Source organism: Notolabrus celidotus, chromosome 16 (genome assembly GCF_009762535.1).
Source record: "Notolabrus celidotus isolate fNotCel1 chromosome 16, fNotCel1.pri, whole genome shotgun sequence".
Lineage (NCBI taxonomy): Eukaryota > Metazoa > Chordata > Actinopteri > Labriformes > Labridae > Notolabrus > Notolabrus celidotus.
This window is the reverse complement of record NC_048287.1, coordinates 30,237,735-30,247,060: the sequence shown is the minus strand read 5'-3', so window position 1 is coordinate 30,247,060 and position 9,326 is coordinate 30,237,735. Positions and strand designations below refer to the sequence as shown.

The 9,326-nt window shown below is 44.9% G+C and overlaps 1 protein-coding gene across 1 annotated transcript in view; it reads left to right on the top strand.

Annotated features, from left to right (window-relative positions):
- The first annotated feature begins 210 nt into the window (after positions 1–210).
- The window catches only part of LOC117828469 (protein shisa-7-like), a 65,713-nt gene continuing 56,597 nt past the window's right edge, over positions 211–9,326 (top strand). The window contains exons 1-2 of the mRNA XM_034705626.1: positions 211–537; positions 861–943. The gene's annotated coding sequence lies outside the window, so the exon portion shown is untranslated. The remainder of the gene's footprint in view (positions 538–860; positions 944–9,326) is intronic.

The following is a 9,326-nucleotide window of genomic DNA, read 5'->3' as shown; positions in this document are numbered from 1 at the left end:
GACTCATCTCTTTTGGTCACTCATGAATCTGCGCATTAATATTTACATTAACAGTAAGGAGGAACAGGTGCGCGCGTGTCGGGGAACTGACCGAACGCCTCTTCAGCCAATCCGAACCGAGTCACCGACTCAACCGTGACAGGATTGGCTCATCATCCCCAGTACTTGAGGAATGCATCCGCCAGCAAACTGCACATATTGTCCAATCAATGAGTTGGCCACGGAGCTGCGCGGACCTGCGTGAGAGCTGAGGCAGAGAGAGAGAGAGAGGCAGCTTCAGCGTCGTGTGTGGAGCTCCAGGAGCAGCACACAGAGAGAGAGACACAGAGACACAGAGATCTGAGAGATCCATCCCAAACACGAGACTTCCTCCTGCTTCTGTTTTTTACGCTTTCCTTTTTCTTGCATTGGAGAGGAAACAGCGCGCGAGGCTGACTGCGGGTAAATCCATTTCCTCATCCAGACCTGGGAATTACAATGAAACATGTAGGTGACACATTTCCTTTTTGCACAAGAAGACTGGACTGACCAGAGCAGGTAAAGAAAACCCAGTGTATGTGACATATCATGATTCAAAACCCCTGCGTAACTTCCACGCGTGTCTTATTCCTGTGATAGTCATGTTTACATTATCACACCCTCTCCTTACTCGACCTTTTTATTTCATGGTTAACTTCATTCAAGGCGTGAATGATGCCACATTTGTCAGGGCGCATGTGTGCCACTGCTTGTGCATGTTTGCGCTTTATTGTAGAGTCTCTCCATTGATTCACAGAGGAGGACAAACCCTGTCATCTGCACCGTGTGTGAGTTCAATTCAAACAAAGCATTGATTCCTTCTTTTGTTTCTCTCCCTAAAGGGTAACACACATAAAAAAAAAATATGGTGACGACTGCAGGAGCTGCATCCTCTCTGTGGAGTCCCTGCGTAAAAGAAAAACAGGTATTTTGTTGCTTTCTGTCCCTCGGTGTTGTGCTGCTGCTGCTGCTGCTGCTGCTGCAGTGTGTCACACAGCCATGCGAACAGGTTCTCTATCATGAGGCTGTTGTCTCATCCATACAATACAGTAACGCCTCAGCACAATGCAACAAAACCCTCCCATTTTGTGTCTCACTGTGAAGCCCTGAATGCAGCAGCAGCAGCAGCAGCAGCAGCAGCATCATCCATACATGGAGTTACCTAGCAGCTTTAAGATCATTGAGTCTGTGTGTGTGTGTGTGTGTGTGTGTGTGTGTGCATGAGGGTGTGTGTGTGTGCTGCATTACAGAGGAAGGATGCAGACTTACTCACACTTAACCACACACATATGTTCCAGTTGCAGCTCGCATCAGATGCAAAACTCTAATCATGACTTACAAAGCAGGAACCAAAACCGCTCCAGTTTACCTGGAACCCCCTCATCCAGGTCTACTGCTGCACCCCTTCTCGCCCCGCTACGCTCAGCCTCTGAAAAGCTTCTAGTGCTTCCAGCACTTAAGGCCTCAAAATCACTAGCTGAACTCTTCTCTTCTCTTGCCCCTAAATGGTGGAATGAATTGTCCAACTCCATTGGATCTGCAGAGTCCCTCTCTACTTTCCAAAGACAGCTAAAGACCCAGCTCTTTAGGAAGCACTATGCACTTAGCTAGACTGTTCTCCACTGTTGTCCCCAGTGGCAGATCATGTCTTCCAGCTACAGTTGACTCACACTGTCCTGCTCTACTCTGGGAATCTGTGTTCAGGTCTGGAGTGACCCAGCACTTGGTACTTTGGTCATTATTGTGGTGATGTTAATTGTTGATGATGATAATGGAAGGTCTTAAATGGTTTGGTTGCTTCATTGTAGATGTTCCTTATTTACTTTTGTGCATTGCCTTTACACTGCTTGGCAGTACCTGCACCCAAATGGACTTGAAGCTCTTTGTTACTCGTACTGATCTTGTTTCCTCTTGTCTAGATCTTTGCTTGTGTTGTTCTTGTTCTTGTATGTACGTCGCTTTGGATAAAAGCGTCTGCTAAATGACATTGTAATATTGTAACATTGTAACATATGGATGCAATGCCTGGTCTGCATGAATGCTGAATGCAGAATCACAGCATCCGCACGGCTCACAGGTGTTTAGCTGTTAGTCTGACTTTATCAAACTTTGTGTGTTTGGGGAATGCATGTGTGTGTAGGTGTGTGTGTGTAGGTGCATGTTTGTGGATGATATCACCTTGCATTTGGTTGCAGGGCCATGTGTGTTTTTTTTAACCAGGGTGTTTTTTTTGTGTGTGTGTGTGTGTGTGTGTTTCGAGCCGCACACCTACACCTGCCTCAGCGGGCTGCGAAAAAGTGAGGGTACATTTTAGAGGAGTGCTTCCCTGTCCGTCCTCCATGATGACACACTCTGCTCTGAGTCTGTTTTGGCCTGTTGTTCAGCCGCAGAACAATCCTGCTGTGATGCTTCACTCGCAGTAAGGTGACTAATTGAAACGTGGAATTGAAAATACAGCCTTGAACGCAGCGATCGGCGAATCACTGCTTTGGTACGACTCGCCGTTTGATCGACGTGTGACATGCTGAAGTTTGGAGGGAGGGGATGTTTACTTTACAGCTAGAGGGTGATGTTCTGTCAACAAATCATCACAAGCAGAGAAAAATCACCATCACTGAATCATGCTGCGTCCATTAAAAGTCTTAAAACAGCAACATTTACTCATTTCAGAAGCTAGAGCAAGCGTTCCTCTTCCTGTATGATCAATTAATTGGATGAAAACCACAGTGGCAACCTCACTGCAGACCCACAAGAGACCGGAATCGTTGTAGTTATTGAAACAAACCTGCAGCCAGTAATTGTTGCCCAAACAGACGCATCTTTTGGTTCCATTCCCACTCAATCGACGAAATGTTCAATCTTGGAAAAAGGTCAGAAATGGCCGAAGACGTATCGATTATCCCGAAAGCTGTCCGACTAACAAGCCATCGCTTTTAAAGATCTTAAAAGAAGAGCTTGGTCCAAGAGGCGAAGTGGTTCACACGAGTCATGAAAGGGATCATTGTGAATGTCAGTGAAAGAAGGCGAGTATTGATTGTTTGATTTATCTAGTAGGAAGGTTTCAGATGATCAATACGGCGGCTTGTGAAGTCAGATTTTCATGTTGATGTTGCTTTAAGAAGATCATGCGAACGTACTCAGACGGCTGTTTTCTTGACATGACTTCATCTTAGATTACGCAGCGTTAACGTACTCTGTGTCTGGTCCTCGTCCGATCCGCTGCAGTCTGGCTCCGTCTTTCTGGTCCTCTGAAAACCTCTGACCTCTTGACCCCAGGCCTTGCCCCCATGACTTTGGTTTGTTGTTGTAGTTAAGTGGAATACGATCTGGTGATAACACAGAGTGTTTTATTTGTTTTGGTGAAACCTGACTTCCTGTCCCGCTCCATCTGCTCTGTTGAGATTGATGCGTTGTAGTCTTGCGTATCTGATCCGGAGGACTCCGACCTGCCGGATCAGAGACGGAGCCAGAACGCAATGGAGTGGATCCAGTGGAAGTTAACACATTGACTAGAATAGAAACCTATCAGAGCCGGTGCTGTGACGGATCAGAGACAGACCGGATGCAGATCTGGTGTAGTTTGGCTGTTAGAGAAAGACTTTCTGAGGTCCATGTGCATGAATAAAGAACTTCTAGTATCAGTGTTTTAACATCATATGAGTTAAAGTATTTTACTCAACTTTATCTTTGTTTAATCTTGATTTTTTTAGGGAGCCTTTTTAACATCTGGCAAGGGACTACGGATGTAAACTAGCCTTTTGGCTAACTCTGGCATATTTACAGAAATGTTAATTAATATGCATGGTCCTTTTTAAATAATAAATAAATAAATAAATAAAATAAATAAAATAAATAAAGTAATCTGGAGTCTATTGGATGGATGACTGCTCTGCTAATGGGTTCTGATTTCCAACCTTGTACTTCTTTCATGTTCGCCGTCTTCAAACCGCGTATTTCTTTGTAGTTTGAAACTCTTTTTAAGATTAAAGTTATTTTTTTTGGGGCTTTTTGCCTTTTATTCCACAGGACAGCTGAAGAGAGACAGGAAATATGGGGAGTAGAGAGCGGGGGAAGACATGCAGGAAATGGTCGACTGGTCGGGAATCGAACCGGCGACCTCTGTGACGAGGACTGTAGCCTCTGTATGCAAGGGGGGCTTAGACCGCTAGTCCACCAGCGCCCCGTTTGAAACTCTTTTTAATGTCTCTGCTGCAGAAAAAGTCATCATAACTCCTCCTCAGTTGTCGGTTAAGTCATGTGACTTTTGTGCTTCTGAATCTTAGCTGGCCTCAGTCATGAGAAGAACTTTGAATGACTTTAGAGAGACATGGTGCTGTCTGCTGTTTTGAATGTTGGCATTTAATAACTAAATCCCAAGTGTATGATCCCATTTTTATGGATGTGTTTAGAGAGATAAGAAGTCTTATTTCAGGTCAATCGATTTGTTGTTCCTTACTCTCCCTCAGCATGTTTGATGCGTTATATGTTCTGTTTGGAAACACATGAATGCGAGCATTGTCTGTTTCTGATCGATCGACTTATCATTCAGAAAACTTTGAAACATGTCCGCCACAGCTCCTCTGAGCTCCACAGGAGGTCTTTTATACTTTGTAAGTTATATTTTTGGGCATTTCTGCCTTTATTCGATAGGACAGCTGAAGAGAGACACAAAATGTGGGGAGTAGAGAGTGAGGGAGGACATGCAGTAAATAGTCGAGGTTGGAATCGAACCTGCGACCCTTGCTACGAGGGCTATAGTCTCTGTATATGGGGCGCACGCTTAGACCGCTAGGCCAATGGTGTCCCACGAGGTCTTTTTAATCGCTTATGTTGTGCAACAGGCTCCCAAAACACTCCATTCACGGCGGTCTAAAGCAGAAAGAAGCAGTTTGATTGGTCGAAACCAACAAATACAGACTTAAAAAAGAAAGTATTGAACACCAGGAGAGCTGTAGATTGATATTCAGAAAGAAGAAAGAAAGAAACGTACTTCATTAATTAATAATTCAATTCAATCTTTTCATTTTTTCGGTCATGCTACACACACAGTTTTTTGGTATTATATGTGTATACAATCATGCACACACACACACACATGCAGTGGACATGCACTTTAGGAGAGATGTCAGAGTGAGGATGCTGCCATCAGCCAGCGCACCCCGAGCAGTTGGGGGATTCGGTGTCTTGCTCAAGGGCACCTCAGCAGTGCCCAGGCAAGTGAACCAGCACCTCTCCAGCCACCAGTACACTTGCCAAACTTTGTCCATGCTGGGACTCGAACCGGCGACCCTTCGGTTCCCAAGCCGAGCTACTGCCGCCCCTATTCTGTGATTAATTAAACAAAGTTTCACTCAGACATGTCAGATTTGAACACCAGGCAGACATAAATGCTGACACTAGGCCTCAATCAGCTAATCAATACATGAATCAGGCTGTTTTTGTGATTGCTCAGACTATGAGCTGTCTAATAAACCCTGAAAAAGGCACAATCACTATTCTTTTAATCGCTTATTGTGTCCAACTCATGTAAAAACCCAAAGGTGTTCCATGTAGCGTGATATAAAAGCACAGAAAAGAAGCGTGTGCTCACTTTTTATTGGCAAAAACCAAATAATGTAGATTATTTTCTTGCTTAATGACCGTATTGATCGTCAGGAGAGCTGTAGAGGGATTTCAGTCCAACCAGCAGCTGCTTCAACAAACAAACCGTGTCTTTTAAAATGTAAGATTTGAATGTCAGTCGCTCAGATTCTGCAGGAGCTTCTCCACGCCAACGTTTTTCATTACCATGAGGTTAAAAAATCCTCTGCAGGAGAGGAAGACAGAGCTCAGGAAGACAGAGCTCAGGAGGACAGAGCTCAGGAAGACGGGAGCTCTCTGCACGTCCACAGCGATCCCTGACGGAGCGGACCGCAGTGCAGCCAGAGGACGTGTTGTGTGTGAGTAAGGGGCATCGCTGCGATTATAGATGCATATATATCCTCCCCCCCTCCCCTGCAGCCCATAGCGATCGCACACTCTCAAGCTGTTTGCATGCCTGCGTACGCCTACCTTAGAGTGAAATCAACAAGTTCACGCCCACTCTCTGGGGGCTGTTGAAAGGCATTCTGGGAAACGCGCAGGGAAACCACTGACGAGACGAGAAAGTGGGTACACCCAAGTTGATGACAAAAGCGTTGCACATCACAGAGGGATGATATAACCGTGTCAAGAGTATCAGAGGGGGGATGTTCCTGGAAATTTCTGCAGAGTATCCGGCACTCTGGTGTTTTATTTTCGGCGGTTATTGACCTTGGTTGCGGAGTTAAGCGTCTTAAAAGGCGGAGAAGTCGATTTTGATTTGCAGCACGATGGCTGACTTTGGCTCACTTCTGGTTGCTGCTCATTCCCCTGATGTGGTGGAGGAGGTGGATCGTCTGCAGCTCCGCCATCCATCACGGGTGTTTTATGAGTCAGCTGTGATTAATCTAATCGGTGGTGGCCACATCTTCGCAGGAAAGGATGATGATTTGGAAAAATGGGCAGCGCACGTAGACGAACGGCCTTGACGGCGGCCCCGGATGTTGGAGGATTTCACCTGCGAGCGGCAGGTGTTGACGTCACCGTGATGGACGTGGGTACAAACGGCAGAGCGAACAACCTTCAGGAACAAACATGATTGTGTTTGTACTGTACGGTGACTCGTCTTCCTGGAACTCCCCCTCCTGTTTTTGCAGACGTGAGAGAGAGAGAGAGATTTGATGTGTCACAGGTGCTTAAAGAACCTCAAACAGCACCTGTGTGTCTTTTTCAGATGAGGCTCCCTGAGAGGTGAAACACACTTCTGCCAGAGTGTCTCTCCATGACGTGACAGCCAGGCTTTTTTAAACGTCTCATTTCTGAATGACCCATTTGTGGTGGAGCAGACGGTTTAATTAAAAGTTTGTGTGTGATGGTGACATACGGCTGACCTGGTTGGGCTTCAGGCTGGCTGACTGAGCGCGGCGTGTCAGCTGGGAATGTAAACGCTCATATTAGAGCAGAGTCTATTTAGAGGCAGTCACATGTCTCATGCAAAGAAAGTAAAACATGTTCTTTTGTTCGTGATTGGTCCCTTTTGTGTGATGAGAAATCAACTCCTATCATCCAGGACTCGAGGGCAGGGTCAGAGGTTTCTTAATCTGTGCCTCAGAAGGGAAACTGGTCATGCAGTCAATCTAAATCAACATATTACAGGTAGACAAATTCACTGCATTAGAGCTCATTATTCATTTTTATCTATGCATTTTCTGTTTTGCATTTACTCTCAAACAGGACAAATCTTTACAAGCAGGCTGCAGTTCTTAGTAGGGTTTTAAAGTCAACCTTTAACCGAATAATTTATGCTACAGATCTCCTATCGAGTGTTGTTCACTCATATCGCATGTGCACAAATAGTTTTACTCCCTACTGTTACTTTAAGTTGTATTTCTTGGGCTTCCTGCCCCTATTTTTTATAGGACCGCTGAAGAGAGACAGGGAATGTGGGGAGCAGAGAGCGGGGGAAGACTTGCAGGAAATGGTTGTGGACGGGAATCGAACCAGCGACCCCTGCAACGAGACCGCCAGGCCACCAGCGCCCCCCTACTGTTACTTTAAATATGCAAAACCAGTACTGCCCCCCTACTGTTACTTTAAATATGCAAAACCAATACTGCCCCCTACTGTTACTTTAAACATGCAAAACCAATACTGCCCCCCTACTGTTACTTTAAACATGCAAAACCAATACTGCCCCCCTACTGTTACTTTAAACATGCAAAACCAATACTGCCCCACTACTGTTACTTTAAACATGCAAAACCAGTACTGCCCCCCTACTGTTACTTTAAATCTGCAAAACCAGTACTGCCCCCCTACTGTTACTTTAAACATGCAAAACCAGTACTGCCCCCCTACTATTACTTTAAACATGCAAAACCAATACTGCCCCCCTACTGTTACTTTAAATATGCAAAACCAGTACTGCCCCCCTACTGTTACTTTAAATATGCAAAACCAGTACTGCCCCCCTACTGTTACTTTAAACATGCAAAACCAGTACTGCCCCCCTACTGTTACTTTAAACATGCAAAACCAGTACTGCCCCCCTACTGTTACTTTAAACATGCAAAACCAGTACTGCCCCCTACTGTTACTTTATACATGCAAAACCAGTACTGCCCCCCTACTGTTACTTTAAATATGCAAAACCAATACTGCCCCCCTACTGGTACTTTAAACATGCAAAACCAGTACTGCCCCCATACTGTTACTTTAAACATGCAAAACCAATACTGCCCCCCTACTGTTACTTTAAATATGCAAAAACAGTACTGCCCCCCTACTGTTACTTTAAACATGCAAAACCAATACTGCCCCCCTACTGGTACTTTAAACATGCAAAACCAGTACTGCCCCCATACTGTTACTTTAAACATGCAAAACCAGTACTGCCCCCCTACTATTACTTTAAATATGCAAAACCAGTACTGCCCCCCTACTGTTACTTTAAACATGCAAAACCAGTACTGCCCCCTACTGTTACTTTAAATATGCAAAACCAATACTGCCCCCCTACTATTACTTTAAATATGCAAAACCAGTACTGCCCCCCTACTGTTACTTTAAACATGCAAAACCAGTACTGCCCCCCTACTGTTACTTTAAACATGCAAAACCAGTACTGCCCCCCTACTGTTACTTTAAACATGCAAAACCAGTACTGCCCCCCTACTGTTACTTTAAACATGCAAAACCAATACTGCCCCCCTACTGTTACTTTAAATATGCAAAACCAGTACAATCCAGAAGTTGCATTTAACCTCCTGATGGTCTTTCAGGCTGCACATTTCTATATTTGTCTCTAGGTGTATTCACACATGCACGAAACCCCTGAAATTGTCAATCTTCAGGAGTTTTGTGCACAGACTTTTCCCTCCTAGTCTCCTGGAGAAATATCAAGAAGTCAGTGTTAGCCAGTGTGGGAACGTAGCATGCAAAAGGCAAGTCCAGTGCATAACTGGTGGGATCTTTGTGCAAGTTGCTTGTGCTCACCAGTGTCTTCATTTCCACTTCGGGCCTTGATTCTTCGAATACGTCCATTTACACGTAGCTTTCTTTACAGAGGGAAAAAACTGTCAACCTAGCGTCAGACGTAAAACATCAGCCTAGTAAAACATGACTCAGTGACCTCTGCAGCATCCTTTTTATGTCACACCCTGTCTCATGAGACCCATCACACCCTGATTCCCGTGCTTGAAACTCCTGAAAAAGTCCTGAAATCTTCAGGAGTTTCGTGCATGTGTGAA